The sequence below is a fragment of the Hetaerina americana genome, unplaced genomic scaffold (genome assembly GCF_022747635.1).
Source record: "Hetaerina americana unplaced genomic scaffold, ioHetAmer1.1.p SCAF_7, whole genome shotgun sequence".
NCBI classification, from domain to species: Eukaryota; Metazoa; Arthropoda; class Insecta; order Odonata; family Calopterygidae; genus Hetaerina; species Hetaerina americana.
The window spans coordinates 28,286,874-28,313,670 of record NW_027287316.1 but is presented as its reverse complement, the minus strand read 5'-3'; positions in this window follow the sequence as shown (position 1 = coordinate 28,313,670).

Here is a 26,797-nt window from a genome sequence, read left to right as displayed (position 1 = left end):
AACTACTTCTACCGACTTATAGGTTGATATTCAATTTTTCCAAAAGTTAACGAATGTTCGGTCGAATATATAATATCTGTTTCGTGACATTATTGTCTTTGAGAACCAGAGCCTCGTCAGAAATTTGGAATAATTAAATTATATGGATGACATAAACCTATGTAGAAATATCTAGGATATCAGGTGCTTATTTTCACTGAAATGATGATGCTTTAATGCTGTGATTCATATACCAAACTCACGACATGGTAAAATACCTAAAGCTTTATAACTATTTCATTGGTAACAATTATTAAGAATCTAATCATTAAAGTACTCTCTTCTCTCTCATAAACACTATCCTAATGTATAATAATGTAATTACCGTGCACTAAGAATTGGATTCATTATATGAAAATATTGTTTTCCGGAAAATGTCTCAAGGGATCACACATCGACAAAAGATAAGGTTTACAATAATGATTTCTTTAATTCTGAGAACCCATGCATGTCAGAGTAACTTTGGAACAAATAAAAAGAAAAACGACATTTTCGACGCGAATGGAAACCTGATTTGCGTATAAAGTAAGTCTAGATTACAACGAGGGTAGGAAAACGAAAATGTGCCTCCCTGGGCTGAGACCATGACCTTTAACCTTTTCGCGGGGAGCAAACAACCCGGTAACCAATCTCACTCGGCGGACCTGAAGCAGAGCAGGAACATCCAAGGACGCGCGGCGGTTCCGAACAAACGAAGTTCGGGCTCCGAAATTGTGCGCGCGCGACGGCATTCCGACGAAAGAAGCCGCAGTTCTCCTGAACTCCGCGAGATGGAGGAACGGAGAACACCCCCAACCCCCTCCCCGAGTCAAGAGGAGGAGTGAGAAATTTGGAAGTTATCGGCGTGGATGGAATTTTGTACGGATGGGAAAGTTCTGTGGGTCTTGGGGAGAGTAGGAAGGAAGGAAGGCATGGTTTGGGGGATAAACGACACGGTTCGGGTTGATAACGGGTTTCACGCACTTATTCCATTTCTGTAAATAATATCTCGGGAAATGGGGGAAGAGGTGATTGGAATGAAAGCCCCTCAGTAATTTCTATAGTGAAAACAATTGATTTTAAATTATATTAACGCAATTTCCATTCTTTTAACTTATTTTTTGGCTTCTTTAGTACGATGAATCGATGTCACATCAACCTATTGACGAAAAAGGTGGTTGAATTGAGCGTAAGACTCAACAACAAAACAATCTTTCACATTTCATTGAAATTATGTAAAATTAAAAGATTCACTCAATAAATGCACTGCCTGATTTAGGTCAATTGCGCATGTTTTCCTAACTAAAAACAAAACTTCATTTTTGATGCAAATTCTCCTCTACTAAGTGATACTTAAAATGCACGATTATTGACCTTTTTGTCCGCATTTATTTATACATGGTACCCTGCAAGCCACCTCTAGGGTGTATGGCAGGGTATGATTACACACGACAACTTTTGATGCAAAATATTATCCCCTCAAGCGTAGTCGGATACATTTATTCGGAGCCCTTATCTATCATTGGAAAATTGCATCATAAACCTATCTCACTGAATAAATAAACTTTGAATTTCTTCACACAAAAAACTTTTAAAGTAAAGTCTTTATAAACTTAAAGTAAGGTATTATTAAGTTTTTTCAGTGAAAAAATAACAATTTATTTGTTATTATTGAAATTAAAAGTTTATTTGTTTTGTGATAGTGAATTTTAATATAGTAGAGCCTCACAAACTATAAAATCCATAAATCTATCTATTCAATAATTTACCGCTCAAATTTTATTCACATGTTCTTATTAACGTAGTTTGATAGTTTAATATAATTTTAGCATATCCGCTAAGAAAAACTATTTTTACAAGAGAATTAATCTGCAATTTAACCCTCGTTAGTGATGCCCAATTCTCTAATAATTTTGATACGCTACTTAGTTTAGCAGAACAACGCTTCGCAAATCTAGCTCCTCTACGTTACCTGCGATCTAATTCGGCAATCAATGCAATTTCATGAAGATCCCATATATACTAGCAGCACATTCTAAATGAGGCCTAACTACCGAAAGATTCCATCGTGGGCAAATAAATGTATCTTAATACGAGGGTCATCCGGAAAGTAGTACCCGTTCGTGAAATAAAGACACAAAAGTAAATATTAACAAACATAAAAAATTTTATTTGAAAGAGGATACTTTAAACTACTTCTCAACATAATCTCCAAGCAAATTAAGGCATTTGTCATAACGTGTGACAAGTTTCTGTATTCCTGCTGCATAGTCCTTCGCCGCCAGCTCATTGAGATACGCGAGGGACCCATCTTGCACAAATTTTTGCATAATGCAGATGGTGTTTAACAATTTCATGAAAAATTGTTCGAGACACATTGGGAAAATGCTCACAGATGTCATCAATTGTGACGCGCCGATCGTTCCTCACGAATTCGTCAACTGAGCTCACCAGTTGGTCTGTAATGACAGACGGTCTCTCCGAACGCTCATCGTCGTGTGTGTTCCCCCTCCCCATGTTGAAGTTGCGACACCACCGCCGAACAGACGACTCGTCCATTACATTGTCTCCATACACCTCCTTTAATTGGCGATGAATATCACATGGGCGAACGTTTCTTGCATTGAGGAATTTAATCACTGCCCTCACTTCACAACTGGCGGCGTTCTCAATTTTTTTAAACATTGTAAACAATCACAGAAACAACACAGGCAATGCTAGCGTCACGCAACTTGGCTCAGAGAAGGCAGACAAGCCACTGAAGCTATCTGACCTCGTCCAGCGGCTACTCGCGTCGTCAGCACTTCATGCGGCACGAACGGGTACTACTTTCCGGATGACCCTCGTATTTACCACGACGTTAAAGTCGTTACCGTAAAAAAGGAATAAAAGAGGTCCGATTACACTTCCCAGAGAAACAACTGAAAAAACTTTTACTGCATTTAAGCTAACACCATATACCAGACTCGTATGACTGAATTTTGTAAGAGACCAATCAAACTGCCTTTAATCCAGTATTTAATTACAAGCTTATCAGCTTCGTTTCATCGTTTAAACAGTATAGATGAAAGTGGTACTATCAACTTATTCGATAACTTTATTCAAAGGATAAGTTTCGTTGGGTATATCTGAAATAACTTTATTCTGCTTCCCAACGTACGCACGTTGCATTGATAAAACACAACAATGGATATACAACAATGTACTGCTTCTACAAATCAGACATAACACAAATGCAGAAAGGAATTTCATGAACAAAAAACGTAATTAAAATGAAAGGAAAATCATGAGATTCTTTAGAATTAGAAATCATAGTTAATAATTACATTATGATTGAGTAAAGTGGAGTGAGATGAATTGTTGACGAATTTAGGCGGCATTTTAGAAGAAAATGGGGGCAGTAATAGACATGCCACGAGAAGATTTGGGTCGGCGAATAAAAAAGAATTTGCCAAGTGGATGAAGCCGATGCCAGAAACGCTAAGTGGAAACGTAATGAAAGGATTAGTGAAGACTAATTTGAGGAGCAGAGAAGGAATTTGAGGCAAGAAGTCAAGAATAGATTATAATCTTTCTATGCCAGGGTTTTAAGAAGAGTGAAGAAAATTAGCGGGATGAAATGAAACAAACGTAGACGTCTTACAAATGTATACAAGGTGGGATAAGAGAGGACCATGCTGGTTGAAATTCGAAGGAGATACAAATATGGACGAAGGATTTATCGAGAGGCAGTAGAATGGTGACGGCTGTGGCAGAAGGGAAGATTTCTATGCAATCGGGGAAGAGGTTTTTTTGTGTGTGTACGCACACGCACGTTAATATTTTAATGAAGCGAGTATAAGTACGGTCACGGGACAGGGGGTGGAATAAAATAAGGAAAAAACATCATTTTTGAATTTGAATTATTCGGTGGCACAACCACCTTCTTCAGCGCAAGGGTATGACTGTGAAGTTTACCAGTCTTCTTCCCCTTACGCTGAAGAGGATTTCGGATTAAGAAATATTTCTTTGGCTTTCTCTTCTCCTTGGCTCTAACCCTATCGCTGAAACACAAACACCGAGTCCCGTAAAAGCAAAGGATTCTAACTCGGGATCGTGACTAGGCGGGCGAACTCAACACTGCGCTAAAGCAGGAGACCCGGGAGGAATATACGCCAGCCGTCAATGCCACATGATATATCCGGGCTTCTAACAAGAAATTCCCAGGAAACATTTCAAACTCGTGAATTGAACATGAGAAGGGTGCCAGTTAGGAATGGCACGCAAAAGAGAGTAATGTATCGACGGCGTCGCGAATTCCGCTCTTGGGCTAATGGCTGGAAGCCTATAAATTCCCAAATTCCTCGGCGAGAGAATAACGTGACGGTGATAAATGATGGAAACGCACGGAAATAGAAATGTAATAAAATATAATTATATACACATTCAACGTTTAACCCGATATTTTCAAGGGTAAAAAGATATCCATGACATCGATATATACACGTAAGTAGAATCGTCACATGAAAGAGAAAGAAATCAATTTCAATGCAGATTTCATAAATTAATATGCTTATCTTACGGGCAAATTAAACAATTACGAATCAGAAGAATGAGGCTAAAACCATTACACTTAGTTGTGGGCGATGATATTCGGACGTTGAAAGATTCATGACGAGGAAAAGCACAATTTATACAAAATTATTGATGGATTACACCTATTCGACTTCAAGCTTTTGATTTATTTCAGATTTAGTTTCAAGCGAGCAATCACACCATTTCAATTTTAGGCGTCGAACAATTGTCGATTCAATTTCTTTAGATCTTTAGATTTTAGATTTCTTTGGAGATTTCAAGAGTGCAACGAGATTTTCATGAACATATGAACATGTTCTCTCTCACATTGATACATGCTCTTAGCATCGATTTTTTACATCGATATATTAATTGATGACTGACTCGCGAAGGGGAGGAGAATGTCCACCCCTAGGTAGACCCAGGGGGTGTGAAGCGGTTCTGAAAAGAAAAAGAAAATCTCTTGGGATTGATCGGAAGTTGATCCGTACCCTTAAAATAAAAATAAATCCCCATAATACCGAAATCCTTGAATCGACCAAGGGTGCAGGAGACACCCTCTACCACTTCCTTGTGCCCCTTTCCCATTTCCACAGCATTTGATCTCGGAGCGGAAGGGTTGGAGTGCCTCAAAGGAGAAAGTGGAAGGATAAGAAGGGAGGGTTTAGAGGAAATAAGGGTTTAGGCTTGAGCGAGGAAGGGATAATGGGGATAAAGGGTTATCCGGAGAGAGGGGTTCGGAGGGAGAGAATGGGAATGCCGGAAGGTGTGGCGAAGGGGGGGAGGGTGGTAGGATAGGGTGGATATCAAACGACGCTGCGGCGATAAACGAAAAGTGCACGGGAGTGTGGAAAAGGGGATAACTGACGGGGATACGGAGATGGGTGGGAGGGAATCTGGATGGATTCAATCTGTCCCCGGAATGAGAGAAGACCGGGGGAAAGGGGGGGGAATGGGTCGAATTAACGTGATAGAGGGGAAATTGCCCAACTTGGGAGGCTCGGAAAATGGATTTTGCCGAATAAAAGTGGCTGGTGAACTCCTACCGACGTTGGTACACTCGAATTAGGAGTTCAATGAGGGATGAATTTGCATGTGATTGTAGTTTATTTTCACGGCACATAAGTTCTATATTAATTATTGGTATGTGTGAGTGTTTTTTGGAGAACCTTGGCGAAGCGGATTAGAGGGGTGAAGAATAATGTTTGACGAAATGAAGAGAAGTAAAATTAATAACGTGGATTTGATGACTAGTTTATCCTACTCTGGACGATTATGATTTTTACGGTATCCCATTGCGTAAAAATTTGGCTAGTCCCTGCGTTCATTAAAAACCCGGCGTGACCAATATTAACATCTTTGTAATAATGCGCTTTTTGCCAATTGATTTGACAATGGTTATACTTCTTCGTATGACCTACTTAATGCAAATTATTATTGGCTAGGAATGTAATGGCTATGATGTAGTCTAATTGTTAATTTGTACCAAATATTTTTGTATGTGTGCGATTAATGTTCCTCTCAACCTTTGAATTTGTTTCACGGCAATGGAATGATTAATAGATTAATAATGTACACGCGTAATAATTCTATGTTTTAGACTTTGCAAGAATGTGCTCCACACATGAAAATATATTTTGTAATCAATAAAATTAAGAAGAGAAAGAATGGTGTTTTAAGTCTCTCTGCCGAAGTTTCCAAATATAGTAATCAAAAAGAACGTAATAAAAAATCGCTACTTAGAAATCCTCGAAGAAAATCCTGCCAATGTATGAACCATCAGGTTCAAAAATAAAAATCCGAAAATTATGGTTATCTTAGGTAATTTCATTCAGTTGAAGGCTGCTTATTGCATTCAAATGCAAGACAATCGCAACAATGTAAAGGTTATTTGAAGGAAGGATGTAAGTGAATTCAAAGGTTCGTTTGTCTTAAGGACTGAGGAGGCACAAACAAATTTTAGCAAAAGAATTTTTTCTTTTGAGAGTCTTTTCCTGTTAAAAGTAATGTTTATTTGAGCACTCATGTTTATATCCATCCTGAAGACAAAACTTGAATTCGATTGCCGGATAAAATTAGCAATATTCAGCCCATTCCTTTTTAGCTGTCATGTGCCCTTCGAAAGAAATGGACTTTGAAAAAGTTTTTTGACACTTTTGTCAGAAAAATATCCAACATGGTAAAAAAATCCGTTCCCTGACTGCTCATATCAAAGCTAGCCAAATCAGTATGGTCGCAGTCAGTGGAAAACTATTGAAAAACGACGAACATTATGGACAAAAACAATAGACACAATTCGTACTACATGTCAGGTAATTCAGAAACGGAAATAAAATGGGTTATCAATGATTTTGTACGGTGATAAACATTGGCAACAAAAAATCTTCTAAAAATTTCTATTTTTAGAGGAAAAATATTGAATGCTTAAAGTGGTAATTAAATTTGAATCCAAATGAATATTAACAGTACATTTTGACCGATTATGCATAAATTATATTACGAAGTCGAAATATATTAAAAGGCAGATTTAGATGTAATTAGTGTGGTATTCACCGACCTAAGAAATTGAAAAGGATTTTTTGGGAAAGTAGAAGGGAATGAGTAAATGAGAATTCGGGCAAGGAACGAGTGGGTGATAAGTGGTAAGACGAGCGGTGTAATTAAATAAATTATTTGAGGTCCAAAGGCATTTATATTGTGCACGCCGGATGAAGAGCGGGGGCAGAAGAATGTTTGATTAGTGGGATTCAAGAAGTCTTATTTCTATCACAGACTTGCATCACGGTACTCTTAGTGACGCAGCAACAATATTTTCAAAAATGTTCACGCCTTATTATCATTGGAGATTTGACGGGCAGCTTAGAACGTCATCTTCATCAACTTGACGACAAAGGGTAAAATTCCATAAAAATAATTTAATCTGATTATGATAATCTTTGGGTTTACAAAGCTTTGAGAGAAAACTAAAATACTCCGTGTGACCCACTCAAGAGTGGAATTCCGAAGTTTTCTTCTTTCTCCGACCTAATATTCGCATAGCAAGAACGGTAAGAAGATTAAATTCTGAAGCGTAGCTACCGCTGATGATTATAAATTCTTGTGAAAGTCTTTGACGATAAATAGTGAAGCCGTTTACCCTTTTCAAAATGAGCCCCCTAAAAACCCTAGGCATAAAATCAACGCAAAATGAAATTTGTGCAAATCCAGTGGTCGACATTTTATGACTTAAATATTAAATTTCTAATCGAGTTTCCCGTTGAATGATACAGTTTACAATTAATTATGAATTAAAAATGTCTTCTTAATTTGTTATAATGCATTCTAATTAGTAAATTTTATGGTAATAGTTAAAGAAATGGGACAGTTAAATAAATAACGATCTAATAAGTGAATTCGCGTTTTCCAGCATCACTAGAAGACAGCTGTTCATTCGTATGAGTGGGCCATTATTACATCTATTCCTTACCATTATCTTCTTTGAAAGAGGTCAAAGCCTAGCTGGATAAAGTCCATGTCACATCTGACCCTATGTTTCCAAGTGTTTAAATTGGGTAATTAAGTTTTAAAGTAACCGTACATCCCCAAATGATGAAAATCTTTCTGGACGTTTAGTGGAAGCAGCTTCCTCCGAAATAATAGATAAAATCCACGATATGATTTTGAGTGATAGACGAATCAAAGCTCGCGAAATAGTTGAGGCCAAAGACATACCACAAGCTAAAATATTTTCGCGTATCTTGCTTCATGCAGTCCAAAATGCCTATTCTCCACAAGCATTTCTTTGCTTATCAATATTTTCCTTTGGGAATTTGTCACGGGATTCCCTCATTAATAATATTTGAGGCTCAAAATTAGTTTTCCTCTCAAAATTGCCTTCTTCAACACACAAATTCGATATCAGTCTCCTGAGCATTAATGTTCGACCCCATAAAAACGAAATCCACACATCTGCACACCAATCAAAGAGAAATAGATACCAACATCACTCTGGCTATTCTGGTGGTTGGCTGACTGGCTCCTTCGCTCTGCGTTGCCATCCCAACGATATTTAAAATACGCAGCATTCAGGGAATTATACCTGTAATCATAGAAATAGACAAAACAAAACCGCTTAAAATTTTAAAGCATCAATATGTGAGGGAATTAGAGTAATTCTTTTCGTAACTCGTACGGAAAATTAGAGGAAATTGACGGTTACTTTGATAAAACCAAAAGAACCACTGACGCAGAAAAGATTAAACCGGGCCAAGCGAGGAAAGGAAAGACAAAAGGGTTTGCGGAGTTTTTACTTTAACGTCTTCTCGTGGAATAAAAAAGGTGTAAAACCTTTGAAGAATGTACCGAGAGGCTTGAGAGAGGTTTTCGTTTACCACTCTGCCGAAGATTGATGGACTGAACGACGTTAAGTTTCCGAGGGCCGAGGGTTTCTTCGGGCGGTGATATCCAGGGCCGCAGAGGAAAGTTACGGGAACTGAGAGGAGAAAGGGCAGCAGAATGACGGAGAGTGAACGGGAGAAAAATTGAAAAGTTTCGGAGAAGAATCAAAAAGAAAGACAGTATTGGTTAGGGTTTCGCCTTGGGAGGTCATGGAATTATAAAGTCTTCCAAAAGGATATCTGACCTCCTCCGAATAAGTTCGTGCGTGGCCGGTAGAATGAAAGTCCTATCAAGGAGCTCATTTAAATACTCGTGCTAACAGAATAATCATTACAAATGGCAAATACTCGTCATTATATATCCCTTATTTGAACTTATACATCTCAAATACTTTCAGATTATTGTGCCAGAAATGAATTTACGACCACATTAAATTAAGCCTCTAAAGTTGGTCTGCAGGTGATAGTAGTAATACTCATCTCGTACTAAGCCCTTCGGCATGGACCAATTATACGTATGCATCTAGTGCATGGAAGGAGCGGAACTGCCAGTCACTGTGTTACCTTTGATATCCCAAAAAGAGCTTTTACCCGAAAAGTCACACGGTTCAGGAGAGACTATGAGTGTCCAAAGGCACCAATAATCGTATCAAGGCCTTCCTGTCGGTCTTAGAACGGTTTACTCCCGCGGAAAACGCTTCCATTTCGCGTAATGAGAGATTATGAAGGATAATGCATTGTGATATTATCCTTCTGCGGCATTAAGTCTTATTTAGAGTCTTTTCTGCAGAAATTAATACATATTTGGAGCATATTAATGCATATCACTCAAAATAAAGGCTTGATATTATACTTAAATGCAGTACAACATTATGTGGTTCTAAATGTGACCTTTGTGTAACATATAAAAGCTCATGCAAAGAAGTTCGATTCTTCTTTGAGTATTAAGGTTACATAGCGTTCAAAATTCATGTACTCAAAACTCTGACTTGAATATTATTACAAATAATAATGTAGCTTTCATTAATTTTCTCTTTACCTCGTGGGCATACGTATAGCTCATACTAGAAGGAATTGACATGCAGTTAAGTTAGCAAGAGACATTTCAGAAGGTTTTCGCAGCTATTAGTATTTTCACAGCCTAATGTTTTTTGCATTTCCGGCTCTATATTGAGCATACACTTAATACAGAAATTACAAAATATTTATACTTTTTGGGGTCCAACAGCCATGCATCTTTGATTGCTGACGCAGAAAATTAATATAATTTGACATGCCAGCAAAATATAACAGAACTGGATGAGATAATAGTTTTTATACTGACAATGACAGCAAATTCGTGATTATCTGGTAGACCAAATAAATTGAATCTTTAATGCAATAAAGTAAATTAAGTTGAATTATAGAATGACCAAAATTTTGCTCGTCAGATTATTATCAAGTTTCGGTGGGCGTTATTCGCTTGAGGCAAACATATGTTCAATGATGTGCAGGTGTGCACACGTGGGGATGTGGGCGAAAATAAGATATAAACTCATATTTTTCTCACTCACTGCCTAATTGAGCCACAGTGATGCGTACTATCCTGTAGAATACATCACCGACTTAATATGATACGCTCGATGAATAAAAAATGAAGGAAATGGTTCAGATTTGTGTGAACGCATCGAATTGATTGAAGCATGACATCCGTTATTTTGCTACCTGGAACAATTATTTCTCCTGCAGTTTATCCAAAAACGCAATCCCCGAGGAAACTTAATACGTTTGATATTCATCTACATCTACATAAAACCCCGCAAGCCGCTGCAAGGGAATTTGGCGGGGGGTGTTAGGTCACCACCTGTAAAAGAGAGCAAAACCACATGCAAAATAAAAATATTTATGCGAACCTACAACCATTGTGGCGTATACATTCATGCAAAAACGTTTTTAACTTACACGCTTGCAAATACATATACTATCAACTAACAAAAACATGTACCCTTGAAAGTAGTGAAAATTTACCCAATGACATGTAAGCTAGAATTTGAAAAGTAAGAAGGTGACATTCCACTGCCACGTGGACGTACAACATACAATTTCCTCCGTCTCCAGGGACTCGGGTAGGGAATGTGACACAAAAATATTCATCGATATTCTAAAATTTATTTCGCACCAGTCGTCTTGGATTCCCGTGAATACATTTATTACCGTTTCACGTATTAATCATTGGCCCCATTTTTCACATTTTTTCCACTCGCAGGACAGGTCATATCTGCCCTCACAATTTAACGAATGCTGATGGGAGGAAGAAGACTGCTCCCTGCCGGTAACGATAAGATCCGGGGATGGGTGGGCAGGAATATTTGAAGTGGGAGAGTGGGAGATTCGGGAGGGGAAAAGGACGATGTGAGGGGCAGCTCCGAACTGAAGGTTGGGAGGAAAGCATTCACGGACGATTAAAGACGTCAGGATAAGTCCAAAGGGATCTCTGTGGTCGACATACAGGTAAACAATACAAGCACATCAAAACTACTAAAATACATGAACATTTGAATTGTTTGAAGCTTAACTTCGAAAATGAATAATTTTGATAAAAGTTTCAACCCATTACCCATCCAAACCACTCAAACCCTTCCACCAACTAAACCCAAACGTTCGTTTGGAGGGGTGAGGTTTAAGGCTCAAATAGTAAGTACGGAGCCTAACCGCGTGCGCCTTTGGTTAGTGTCCCAGGGAGATATGGTACCCAAAAGTTCGCAAAACTTGTATGAAGCTAAAGGTGAACAGCGGCGTCACCCAGAATCGATTCCTGGCCCTCTGATCGGAAATCAAGCGCTCTAACCATTGGACAAACACTCCCACCCAGGATCCGGTCCACTTTCAATATGTCTTAGAAGAAAAATGCCTACATAAGTACGACTGCCTCCCTTACATATATGCCTGTATTCCACAAAGATGATGATGAGACTTTAAAATATTACTACATGAATGAAGAAGAGAGTTATCAAGTGTACCAGAAACCGTTCCCAAAAATGTAATTTACCGATAAAACTACGACAATATCAAAAGAAAAAAATTAGAAGCATTTAAGCACGCGCAGATACGCGTTAGTTAGTGGTAATTTCCAACAATTTACTTATAATTCAACCTTTTCGATTGCCATCTTATTTTCTTCTGCTCATTATCCCAAAGGTGAGTGGTGTCAATATAAAAAATTTTGATGTTAATAGAGTTAGCCTTCATTTAAAGATCTAATTTGTGAAAGCATTTATGAAATGCTAAACGTACCGGTTATACTTTGTCTTTATGCCTTAAAACTAAATGCTCCTGTTTCAACGAATTACTTTTTTTAACTCCAAAGTAAAAAAAAAATTAAGAGTGCGCTTAACTCTTCAACGATAATGCGACGACTTACGGCGTACTTCGTGGGAGCACCTTTCGGTGAATGAGGCGTAAACGGATCCGTTAGTGTGGCCACCACCATCTCACCCTCAAAGTAATCAACACGAAAGTTGAATTTTATGGGTTAGGTCGGGATCGCCACGTGCCAAGCCCTCAGCCGTGCTTAACTCGCACTTTCAGAATATGGGGGTCTAGTTCTCTCCACCGCCTGCCCACTGCTCTGGCATTCCTGGGTCTGGCATGCAGAAAAAAATCGACTCGCTGAGTTTTTTTATTCAGATTTGTAACACGGGACCTACGCGTCAGCTTCCAAAAGATAAATGCTACCACTACGTTCCTTAATGGTCACACCAATACGTTTTCACGAACAACTTAAATTCTATCAATAACCCGAATTCCTTATTCGCAAATATTTCGCAAGTAACCGAAAAATTGGAAATTCTTTTCCTTTTATTTTGATATAAATCTTTGCGGATTTTTGTGAACGTTTACCTTCACAAAATTTTATACCTGAATCCATATTCATATTTAGATTTCAAGAATGTTTTGACGATTTTCGAGGAGAAATTCTCGCACTTATTACTTAAACTTCATGCAGCTACAAGGGAGTAAACGAAACATAAATAAAAATTAATTAATATTTCATTCGTGTGTTAGAGTGTGGTCGTACCAATTGTAGGTATGTGCTGGCATCCTCACATATTTTGCTTTTGTTAAAGTGATTCTCGTATCGGTTCAGACGAAACTCTATTTCCCTCAACTTCTAATTTTGATCACGCCTGTCAATGCAACCTGTGGTTAGAAAAAAACCATCCCCTCCTTGTCAACACCAAACTCATACGATTTCCGTTTATTCCGTGGATCAACACGAGCAAACGTTTCCCACCGGGTGGCGTCTTTTTGCTCTTTCGGAACGCTTTTTAGCAAATCGAACGGAGCCACATTTCCTTGAATTTCGGCCCATTCGAAAATTAAATCTTTCCGCACCAACTCCCGATGGGAGATGAGGGAGTTGGTGGGATGAGGTGCGTGAATAAGGGTTGGGTTCGGGGTTTTGGGGGTCTGAGGTCGGAAAAAAGGAAGGGAGTAGTGGAGGGTGGGGAGAGTGGCGAAGGACGTGCGCGATGGGGAACTCTCGGAAGTGGGTGAAATGGCCCGGGGCGGTCGGGGTTCGCGGGAAGGTGCGGGGTGGAGGGAGGCGTAGAGCGGAGGGCCGGGACGTCGGAAGAGTTGAAAATCGTGTTGACAGATGGGGGAAGGGAAGAGGGCAAAGGGGGGGGGTCGGAGGAGCCGAGCTTTCGAAACTTTAACAAGTGTTGAGGTGAAGTGGCGTTGGGGAAGCTTATAAGGGCCCTGCAAGAACCCTCTCTCCCCTTACCACATATTATACGCTCCCCTTACCTCAAACGACCGAGTATTTGCAGTTTTTTTTCGGAAGGCGTAGAAAAAATGGCTTTGTTTTATAAAAAAACGCTAGGCGAACGGACAAAAAAAATTTTGAGCGAACCAATCACCCCTATTTCATCGCATATCATAAGCGGTACTCATTCAAACACAGTACAAACCATATTATGAAAATAAATCACTTCATTCATATGTTAAACATAAATAACCAAAGACAGCTGAATTCAAATGATAATATATTGTATAAATTTGAAAATTTATATTCAAAGTAAAATTTTAATGAAATGATCTTTTGATGCAATTTTCAATGCGGAAACTATTTCCATCGCACGTAATTCTCATAATTCCGGCTTACAAATATAACGTTCCAAATAGGCCGTTTGAAACATTTTCAGTAGTTTATGTACATAGGCACACAAAGCCGAGTTTCATTTTTTTAGAAATACGTACCAAATAATAACCTTTCACCTTGTTGTTAAATCTGCATACACTTAATTATAATGCTAATCCGGCGTGATAATTGCAGAGCATACATCCCATTATAATTGGCAAAGTTTTGTTTTACTTTATAGAAAATCTTCTACATTACGGGCTGCTCAACGCATTCCTCTTTTTACTCAAATAAAACTAAGCTTGCAAATTTGCCATTTTGGTTCCAACTGTGGATAACAGGCATTAGAATCTTAGAAATTCTTAAAGCCGAGGGGTTTTGAAAGGTTTCACTGTACCTCATACTCCACCGTGCCCCCAGGTGCAGGTCTGATGGTGCGCCCGTAAGTGAGCCAGCTAATGCGCTTTCCTCCGCGACGTCGGCCTGGTTCGGCGCTGACCGCGAGGCGTTTAATACCTCAGATCTGCAAGTTCCCCTCATGCATTAAGCTCATGCATATGAGCCTCGGAGCATTACCGTCAATTTGGGAACTTTGCCCCATTACCACGGAGATTAAAGGATTGCAGGCTTGAGCAATAATTAATCGTAAACATGGCATACGTGTCGAAATGTGTAGGCACCTAAATGACGATCAATAGGAAATGAATATGAACGAAATAGTGAACATTTTCAGAAAAGCAATAATAAATTCACCATAAAAAACTGCTACATTGGTTATTAATAATAATAATGAACATATTAAGTTCCTTTATCCGTTTTTATTAAAACCTACGGCGCATTTACGCTTTAAAAGTAGGTACTTTTTTGTTTGAAATTATATCCTAGATTTGTCCTGGATAATTCAACATATATCAGTGGTTACGATGATTTGTGTAAGCGCAATAAGAAATACTGATGGGAAATAGTGATTTTAACCCTAGAGCGGTAACTGGAGTGAAAAAACATCCCAGAGCGATTGAAGATATCGCTATATGAAATAAATTTTCTCTCATCCAATAAACTTAGAACAATAAATCTTTGTGTCACGTCATTCTACATTAAAAACGTAAAAAATGAGCCCCCATAGGACCCTCATAGCCATAATGGGTGTGAGATACGAATTTTTGAAAATTGCTGCCAGAATAGGGTGAAAAAAATTGCGTTACAGTTCCAGGGCTAAGGCACATTCGATTGTACTACGAAACGGTACTCACTGGTTGCCGATGGCTGTTGGGTATAATATTTGAAAAATACCTCAAGACTAAAATCGAAGAGAAGATACAAAAAGTGATTATTCACGTCGCTGTGATATGACGTGACGGTCTACATTTGGAAAATATATTTGCAAATAAATTTTTATACCAATTACACGCCAAAATATATTTTATTATATTTATAAAAACTTGCACACAACGGGAAATGTTGAGGAACGGTTTCCAATACTCCACCGTTTAATCCATTACACTTTTGCGCTGCAAACACATCAACGCTTAGAAACACGAATCCGGAGGTTATATTAAGAAAAATTTGTTATTTGTTCTTTCCCCTGAAATTCGATGGTGAAAGTTTACAAAATATTATTGGTAACTTCATATGATATTACACATTACATTACATGATAACTTTCATTCACTTTTAACTTTCATCCCCAACTCCGGAGCTCAAGCAATTATTAATTGTGATTTCAGTCACCAAATTGAAGGTAACGGAAAAAAATAAAACTCTCAAGTCAGCATTCTACGTCGTTTGTCTCTGCATTAGATTGATCACCAATTTCCCCTTTCTTCTACACCGACGCTATTTTTCTGTCACTTTCCTCATTTCATGAGACTGCCCTCTCTTCTAAAGTCGTCCAATATCTTTATTCTTCTTCCGCTCACTCCTTCTTATCATCAGTCACGCTCGCAATAATTTTTTTCAACAAACCGTGTCCCTTAAGCAAATGCCGTATCCAGTTTATTTTTCCCTTTCTTCTTGCCGGCAAAAGGGTTCTATTTTATAAAGATTTTCTTAGAAACATTCCTATTTTTATCCCAAGCTTTCCAATTTATTTACTTCAATCCCTTCTACATTCATGTGTCAAAATCTTCAATTCTCCTTTCCTTAGTTTTTTTTACAATTTCTATGTACTTGCACAGCTCAGAAATACGCTCAGTTACGGATATATAAAATATCTTGAAGACAGAGGTCTACTTTCATATGTGAACAAAAATAATTTAAATACCTGCCTTCTTTCAAAGAAAGTCGATACCCATGAAGTTTTAATTAATAAACTTAACTTAAGAGTCCGCAATTCAATCTAGAGTACATAATTTTATTCCTGGTGAATAGCATTTGAAATTAGTTTCCGGAATGTAAGTAATATTTATTTTGAATTGTACTCAAGCAACGAATATTCTCACACGGAAGTAGGGACATACCATGCCCATGGCGCTCCACCCGTAAATCCACTCTGCATAAAACACTTACGTTTTCCCTTCCTTCAGTCCATGTCTAATGCTCTGCAAAATATCATTCCATTTCAAAACTTCTTCATGTCTATCCATCTCCACTTCGATTTTTATCTCTACATATATCCGCGTAGATTTTCATCTTTTATGAAATATAACGATTTATCATTAATATTTTTTATTGGAATAATATTTTTTTTAACTTGGCAATGATTCAAAACCACACCTTTCGTAGATTCATCTTGTCTTCGAATCGCGCTCTCCGCGTATAACAGAACTCTTTCTGAAGTTGGCTAGTTGTGCAGGGACACAGAGAGAGTTCGTTCCCATGTCATTATGGGAAGAGAGACATGGGCTGGAGAGATGACCCCGTCCGTGTGGTTTCTTTCCGTTCACTCCCTTTCCCACTTCTCTCTCCGCGCGAATCGACACCACCGACGACTTTCAATCGCTTCCTTCCACCACTCACCCTCCTCGCAACCCGCGCCACCTACTTCCAAATCCTCCCCCGTTCCAATTAACCTCGATTCAATTGACCCCGATCCATCCACAAGCCACCCTCTCTTTCGACCCACCCCACTCCCGCCTCCAAACGCGAGCGACGGACCAGCGTCTTCATCCATCAGCGGAGTCACTGTCTGCGGTAACAATTCATTGCTTCTATGCAGGGGATAACTGCAATGAAATACGTCAATTTCACAGGAGGAAATCCACTTTCAACTTAGTCACGTAGCGTTATTCCTGACGGTGAGAGAAGTAACCAAAATAAAAAAAACCCTATCTCACAGCTTAAACTCATAGGGTTGATTTTGTTGACACTAATGATAAGAATTTAATTTTCACTCTCTTCTGAATGGCTATAGCGGGTAGACTTCAACATGATAAAAAAAATTTAAAGGCGCGCGTATGGGAAGAAAATATATGAATGGGTAACTCCTTTAAGAGAACAGGTTTAAGTGTGCATAGGTACCCAGAGCAGTTCCTGAAGAAAATAATCGTGTACAATCATCATCAGATGTGATGATTTGCTGTAGATAGATTGTTGCAACTGGAAAATTGAAATTATTGTTGCAATTGTTGAAATTGCAAAAATTGCAACCGTTGAAAATTGCAACTGTTGAAAATTGCAACTGAAAACAGCAATATTGTTGCAACTGGAAAATTTTCCAAAATAAAAAAATTGAATTAATGCATATAAAATCCTATGTTTAACTATTGGAAAGTTTGAGAAAATTTAACTAAGGGAAGGAAGGAGGGTGGGGGTGAATTAAACCTGTCTTTAAAGCGATATAGGGACTCTTAGAAAAAAATAACGCGATGGGAAACCGGCCTGACACGACATATATTCTGGCTGTAAGTTGAAAAACTTTCATTAAAGTTTGTGATGAAATAAAGGTGAAGTTATTTTATACCTATACTAGCTCATTATTTTTAACTTTGTTTAGTTTATACAATAATTTACGAACTTCGTTAAAACCCACAAAAAATGTGCTATCGGCCATAAATGAGAGGTCTTCCTAACAGTTCTACCATGAGATGCAAAAACTATACATATTAGTACATATGTACATATAAAAAATACCACCTGCATACTAAAAGAAAATGAATTACACATCTAAAGAAACAGAGTGGTACACTCTAGGCGGAATGCACAGAGTTATATTTCTGAATCCGAAGCCGTTTGTATCCCAGTAAAGTACATTTCTTGAAAACGATTTGTTGTCTGTCTACCGCTGGTATCACACGCTTGACTACTGGGATAATGTAATGTTAACATTTACTGTTTTTATTTTTGAAAAGATTACAATACAATGGTAAGAATGTAACTAATAATAAAGTAATACTATAAAATTCTCACAAGTTGCATAATGACAAACAAATTTAATCTTTAAGCAGAATTAGGTCTCCTATGTAACTAATATGAAATTATTGATCATAATTATGATTGAATACTTTTAGAATAGCATTCTTACATTTTTCTTCCCTAGTTTAACCTGTGTAACGGCTCAATATTTTCACAGGATAACTTATAAACGTAGATCACTTTACACTCTTCCCGGTTGACCTTGTACCGTATTCCCTCCGTTTCATTTTAAACTGTAATGATACGGTAGGGACGTTGACTGCATTTTAAAGGTGACAACCCCTAATTTCGTTACAATAAGCAAGAAAATTTATTCCACCAGAAGAAGAGAGCATAGCCGCTTGAAGGGAAGAGGAGGGAGTAAAAAAACAGGATTCAGAGGGTAAAAAAGGCTAAAACAAAAAGTAAGAAATGAACGCTGTTTTTCCCCGAAAATAGCGCATACTCACCGTCGTGAAAGGCACTACTAGAGGGGGAGGCTGCGAAAGGTCGGCGTGAGAGGGGAGAGGAGGAAAGACGTTCTGGACTTATCATTCTCGGGAGGGGAAGGCGTTTCCCTCCACCCCATCCTCCCTTCCCGGAGTGTGAGTGCGTAACCTCCCTTCCTCCCTCCCCCAGACACCACGGTCTCGAACGCGGCGAAGATAGCGCCACGTGATGGACATTAGAGTGTAGAGCCGTGCGTGCCTTCGTGCCGACCCCGCAATTCATACGACACGAAAGCGCGACCGATCGACCCGCCTCCCTTCCCTCCACATATCCTGCCTTCTCCCCCACCCCCAACAACCACCCTCCCACACCTCCTCCCCGTTTTATTATTCCACCCTCCCGTCCATCGCTTCCCATGCCTCTGTCCTCTCCCCAACCAGCTTCTCCTTTCCCTCTCCCCCCTCCCCCCTCTCTCTCTCCTCTCATCTCCGGGAACTTCGGATATGCTGGCCAGGAGAGACTCTTCAACAAGAGGAACGACAGAGAGGAAACTTGGGCTGGCGGCCCGCCGGGAGGTTCTCTTTTTTTCGGAAGGAGAGAAGAGGAGAGAGGCATCGGAATAAATAAACGGAATAAACGAGGAAAAACTTTTATTTTTGCAAAAAAGATTCACCCGACATGACCAACGAAATTAAATAACTTTCTAGCCTTTGTTTAGCCCTGGGAGGAAAGGACAGTTTGAGCTCTTGGGCGCTTCGCAATTTTACTACAATTCCACGGCAGGAGGGTACAAGTAACTACCAGGCTCCTAAGTATGTTGTCGGACTCGAAACCAGCCCGCATGTCCCATTTTCTTCCATTCTTTCTCAATTTCTTTAATTCACTTACGGCGTGCTATATTTTATTTCATCTTATCAAGTTCGACAACAGAAACAATAGTGTGGAACACTTAGCACCGAAGTTTATCATATGGATATTATTAAAAAAGATTCCCCATGCATTAATATTACGAATATCAATTAGAAATGTCGAATGAGAAGGCGAAGAGCAGGATTTCTTTTCAAGTATCTACACATATTTTCCACATTTTCACATGAATTTTTCAAGATTTAATTTTTAAGAGATTCACAACCATGTAAAAAATAAGCTATTTCTAATGATTACTTTACAGGAGAGCGAAAACTATCTTATTAATAAGCGAATGCTCAGAAAGGGATCCAGTAATTGCGAATTATTTGGGTATAATGACAAATAAGTGCAAGCTTAAGCTATGCTTACGGTAAATATGGCATAACTTGATATATACAGGCTAACCTTGAGGACGTGTCACTCAAACCAGCAGCTAATTTCAAGCCTAAGGCACGAAACTATGCCACAGGCTTCTCCATCATTGGCTGGATGAATGCATCCAACCCTGGAGCTTTTGATGCCTCAAACACAGTCCATAAGTTACTTGCTTTGTCAACTTTAGTCTCCCAGGAACACAATTTTTCAACTTTCTGTTAATCGAAGATTAAGACAATTGTTCACTCAGCTATGGAATTTTATAAGAGCAGTAAACCTCGTCTATCTTCTCGATGAAACGCGTCTGCTTCCCATTTACTTTCCTCCAGGCTTTTGGCCCGCCAAGTGGCGCGACGGTAGAGCGATGAGGGAGCGCAGTTGCCATGGTGGGCCGCACTGAACTGCCTCAAAAGATTCCGAACTTATTCCTTTCATAAACGTAAAACTACGGATTTATTTAAGAGCATAGAAAATCAATTTGTTTCCCAAAGATTAAACCAAAAGATATAACTACGGAAGAAAGAAAAATCTCGTTTAAACTTGAGGAAGGGCATGAAAATAACGGAAATTATCCAAAAAAACTTATTGCTTCTGGGTTGTAGCGAAAAATAAAATAAAGAGTCGCCGTCGACATGCCACAAGCGCTCGCCGGTTCTCTCCTCCCCGCGCGATACCTGCCCTTCCGTCGAGCCTCCTCTCCCGAAAGCAGATGACTATTTTTCTTCACTGTCTTTTCTTTTTTTCTTGTTACTTCTTTATTGCACCACCGTCGGTGAAATTCACTCTTCCCCGGAGGAAACGCGGTTCTTGCGGAGGGTTATTGCTTTCAGTCGCTATGGAGAGGGAGATAAATAAAGGAGAGATAAAGGGTTGGGAGAGGACGGTGGCAATAAAGATTCGGAGGCATGGGAGACAATGGACGTCATCCGATATCACGCCCTGAGAAAAAGATTACTGCCAGAGCAATGAGGAAGAGTATCAGGCTATGCGATCGCGGGCCTTGCAAAAATAAGAATGAGGGCGTAAATTTGGTGCGTGCCTGGTTAATGGAAGAATGTGCGTGTCTTAAGATGGATGCAAATCACTGGCAATAATTCGTGAATATTTTCCCGATTGATTGTGTCCTCAAAGAATGCTATTTTCACGTATACTTCGGGATGAAAGGCGCATTTCGCATTAAAAGAATGGTTAAGAATACTATCAACGTGGAGTAAAGTTCTGCAAGGGCTTAATTGCCACTTGGCAACGATCTAAAGTTAAAAACATATTGTTTATTCTAATGATTCGAAAAAAATGGATATCAGATGTAAAAATCAAAAGTATGAACCATTGGTTATCATTGAGTTCTATTTATCATTAACTTAAGGAATATTTAAATAACCAGAGGAAATTATAAACCTTGCATTAACTGAATGCTGACATTTTCAATATGAAAGTCAATATGTCACGCTGAAAATGAATTATTTCAAAATTTAAATCACCAATTATTATTTTACTCATGAATTTAATATCTGAAAAATTGTTCTCTCATTTATTTTGGCAACTCACTGAAAATATCATATTTTTTGTCACGTTGTTCGAGCTGAGGAAATAAATCATTGCCTACTGACCAAGTATTGCTTACAAAAAATTTAATATTACAGGGTTGTATTTCATGAGACGGTAACTGAATAAAAAAACCTGCCACCAAGGAGTTGAAAAGACAAGATAGTAAAAAATGTTGAAAGAGGTACACTTAAATGTTGAAGAGTGCTTTATGAGATAAAAATTGAAAAAAAATGCGTGCTGCTATTCATAAAATGCACACGCACTTTACGCTCTAAACGATGAAATGGTACATTTTACTATGGGAATTAAATTCATTAGTATTGCAACTTCTATTGCAGGTGCAATTATTTACTCTCTTCAAAGGTCGACAATACATGAGAACGTAAATCTTGAAAAAAAAATATTTTAAAAATAAAATGCCTCGCTTTAAATGATTGAACACGGTGAAAAATAATTTGATTAAACATGAATTCAGATGCTGAGAATACTACTGTGTAACATAAAATGTATAGATATAATTTCAGAGAATTTCGTACATGATGGTTTTTAATGGGAGCTAAAATTACACGAAAACAATAATAATTAAAATAATGCAACAAATCAAAAATAGTTCCAATGGCCAATCTACAATGTCCAATGAGATATCTCTGACTGAAATGAAAAAAGAACGATTACATTTCCTTAGAACAACACATGATTTAATCATGAGACTCAAAGACGCATAAAGAAGAATAATAAGTGCCATGTAATGTGAATGAATATTTTTTATTGGACTATTTGGATAGAACAATGTTTTCAAATTTTATTTCGTACATCTTTTATGCATAAAATTATCACACGTTCAAATATCATCTTCGTATTCAAAAATGAGTTAATTTTCACCCAGCGCTACATCGATCCCATCGAAAAAGTGCCAAAGCATACATTTTTACCACCCTTACCCCCTCCTTATGAAATTATTTCCTTCTCACTTGACTTAACCGTCCTCCACGCTAATTTCATATGCTTGAATTTTCATTATTTCATCTTACGTTTGGAATCTACCCGTCTAAACCGCCCGCCCAATAAAATGATCCCCTTTCCCGCATAAATGAGTAATTTTTCTCCGTGATAATCTCTATTATGTGGCATACATGAGGAAAATATATTTATAAGTGCGAATCCAATGAGCATACGTCAAGAAAAGAGAAAAACAACACAAAGAGAGATAACGTTGCGATCAATTTGATGCAAGAATTGCATATAATGCGCGTCTCTAAATACAGTCGCTGGAGATCTAAAACATGGCATAACTAAGTTCGGGATTAATGGGCAGTGGATTTCATCAGCGTTTGTTCACATCTCCTACTTTGCTTGTGCTTCGTATATGGACGAAAAAAACTACCGCCCTATCAATGCAATGATTGTCAACGTATAATCTTTTTATAAGTTATGAATTAGTGCTAAGATAATAGCAAATTAGTGTAGAATCGACGGAGTCGGAGTTAAATTTTCTCTCACACAATCAATGTTTTACATGCAGACAGATATTTCATAATTTTGTAGAATAATATGGGACTAATGGCTTGGTATATACGATAACATGCCGACTGTTTCAATATTATTTTAATGTTAACTGATGCATTTATAGCAACATCATGGATTAATTACCTGCAATACGTACAGGATAATCTTTGATGAATACAACATTTTAACCTCATAATTACAACTATATTTACTATCGTCAAATAAAAACATTTCCCTCCCTTTAGCAAGTAAGTATGTATAAAGAATTCATTTTTTGAAATGAAATCATTCAATAACTCAACAGACAGTGAGAGAGAGTTTTGTTAAAACCAAAATCACGACAAAAAATTTTATTTGTGAAATAAATTCCTATTAGATGGGCACACTTACAAATCATTCGATTTGAAGCCAAAATGAAATTATGTGATGCCATGGGAAATGCTGGGTTACACGTTCAACGCAAAGGTCATTTGACTTCCGTCAAAAGTGTGAATTCAACGCATATATCATTCCTTCCTGACCCGCCCACACCACTGAGAATGGAGAAATGGAATGTCTTTCCATTCACTCCATCGCAAACGAGCACTTGCCGCAAACCAGGCATGCGGGAGGGGGGAGCCCTTCGAAGGGAAATATGTGAACCCCATCAGATTTTCTAGCAAACATCAGGAAATGCGCGCGCCTTTGTGCCCCTCTTGAGAGGAACGCTGAAGGAGTTGCCTCTTGCCTTCCGGGGTTGATCTACTCTCCCGGTCGGAAGCTTTTCCAGTCCCCAAGTGAGCGTAAAATGAAATCGACATGAGAGCAGCGCGTTTTAGGAGGGCGACAGAGTACACACAATGCCGACGTCGCTACCCATTCATTATTGCTCGTTCGACTAAAAGGAAAAATTTATTTTTTTACGTCAATTTTAATCTCTAGGAATTACCCCCAAACATCCCCCGGAGCACTTCAAAAGAATGACAAGACTTTCTTTGGCTAAAGGGTTGATCACGTACATGAGTTGACAGAAAAACTGATGGCTAATAATCGAATTGAAGAGAAATTAATCTCTGAGCATGGAAGGTTATTCGCTCAAACTCGTTCAAAAGTCTCATCAGCGTGATTGAAATAAAAGACTGCAATATGAAGCAATTTGCGTGCTTTAGGACACCTCAACGGTTTCGAACTATTCAGCCATTTGCAAGAGGATTACAAATAGCAAGAGCAAAGTGAATGCAACATTTCAACCAAATCGCAAGAGCAATAATTCTCTAATGCATATAAATTGGCTGGAGAGATTGCGCTTAGAAGTTGAGGAAAATTCACTGCCGAACAAAGATTTTCATGGAATCTGTTTTTCCTCACAAAATTCGTGATTATAGCTGACCAGATCATCCAGTTAGACGATTTGAACTCTTTAAAAATAAAATGATATCAATAAAAATGACCACCAGCTTCGCCGATGTTTGGTGATGTAAACCACCTGCCAAATACACCTGTGCCAAGTTGAAGAGTGAGATTTTGAAGGGTGAAATTGTATCAACTGACGTTATTGCAAACACATCAAATTTACCCAACAAAAAGGATACGGTCAACTTCTATAATGCGCGAGTGGGAAATGGTGAAGGAGACAGGTACCGTAAAGAGGAAGTGAAGATCAAACGAACCAAATCATTTAACAATATGATGACACCAAATTTTGGAATTCTTCAAATTCTCCACAAAATTGATATTTAGCATCCATACCGCAAGCATATAGAAATTACAAATCGTAGGCAAAAAATGCGAACGAAATTTGCCAACGATTAAACGTTTTCTCAATGCAGACTAACATTTTATACGCATATATATATCTTCATGCATTCTTCTATTTTCCACTCTGATAAAGAAATCGCAATTATCTGTTTTTAAATTTCATTAAATAAACACAATTTTTGTCACAATCCATATCCCTGTTCTTAGGCAGCCTGCAAGTCGGCTTTCTTATCGACAAAGTATTGAATTTGGGGTTCTTTCAATGACTGATAGCACCTCTATTTAATTTTTTTCCTACTTTGACCATTTAAGTCCTGTTCAGAGATATCGTAATAGGGTTATAATATATAGTTTTATATTTAAATTATGGATAAATCCAAGCAATAAACATGAAATAATATTAAAAATCATGTTCAACACACATTTTAAAGATTAAAATAATGATGGTGGTATGCTCGTCGATACCAGCTCAAATGATCTCTAAGCAATTGAAGCTAGCTTACATTGACGTAACACGAAGATGTCTTGCCGTTTTTTAGGCGGCTTTTTTATTTCAGAGATCGCCTTATTTGGGCTTTTGCTCTGTGTCCTGTGTATTTTTTCCGTCTTTTCCTGGACTACCAATCCAGCGTCGTTTTTATTTCCCTTTTCCATTTTTTAATTGTCATTATATTCATTATTTATATATTATTTTTTTCCTATGTGTTAGGGGTTTAACACCATGTTTGGTCTTTTGTACTTATCGTATGGACCAATTTTGTTGATTTTAGTGTATGTCATAGCTTCGTGTTTGGGCGAGCCATAATAATCAGTTTAAGCGACATACAAAGGCGGTTCAATACGTACCCATGTTTGACGACAAAGGGCGTTCCTGAGGGAATTTAATGTTATCATCGTGTGCTGCCATCTATCTAACGACGCTGAAACAAATTTAAGACTGATTTAAAGGTTAGCGTTTGGATTTGGCAGCCATTCGAGTATGACGTGTTTCGTGATTTTCGCTAAGATGGAAAAAGACCAGTATCGTTCGGTAATTCGCTTTTTGTTTTTGGATGGAAAGAAATGCGAGGGGATAAAAGCAATGTTGGATGCTGTTTATGGGGACACTTCGAAATCTATGACCTCATAGATATTGATTCAACGCATTTAAACGTGGGCGAACATCTGTTCTTGATGAGGAGCGACCAGGACGCCCGGCAGACGTGGTTACCGAGGTAATCATTCAAAAAGTCCAAGCCATGATTCTCGCTGATCGACGAACGAAAGTGCTCGAAGTATCAGAGGCTGTGGGTGCGTCGACCGGAACGGCAATTAATATTTTACATGATAAGTGGGCGATGAAAAAATTGTCGGACCGATGGGTGCCGCGATTGCTCGCGGTGGACAACAAGCTGATCCGGCTGTCAACTTCGTAGTGTTTGCAGCAATTTAAGCGAGATCCGAAGGTGTTTTTGCGTCGAGTTATCACTGCTGATGAAACCTGGATTCATCATTACACACCAGAAACTAAGCAACAATCAAAACAATGGATTTCTGCCGGTGAATCTGCTCCAAAGAAGTCGAATATGGTCCGATCGGCCGGAAAGGTCATGGCGACGGTTTTTTGGGATGCAAATGGCGTCATCCTCATGGACATTTTAGAAAAAGGAAGAACGATCACTGGGAAATACTACAGCGCGTTATTGAACCGCTTTGACAAAAAATTGAAGGAGACACGGCCGCATTTGGCGAGAAGGTGCTGTTTCACCATGATAACGCACCAGCACATTCATCCGGAGTTGTCACCGCCAAACTGCATGAACTACGTTATGAATTACTGCGGCACGCCCCGTATTCACCCGATCTGGCTGTCTGCGACTTTTTCTTATTC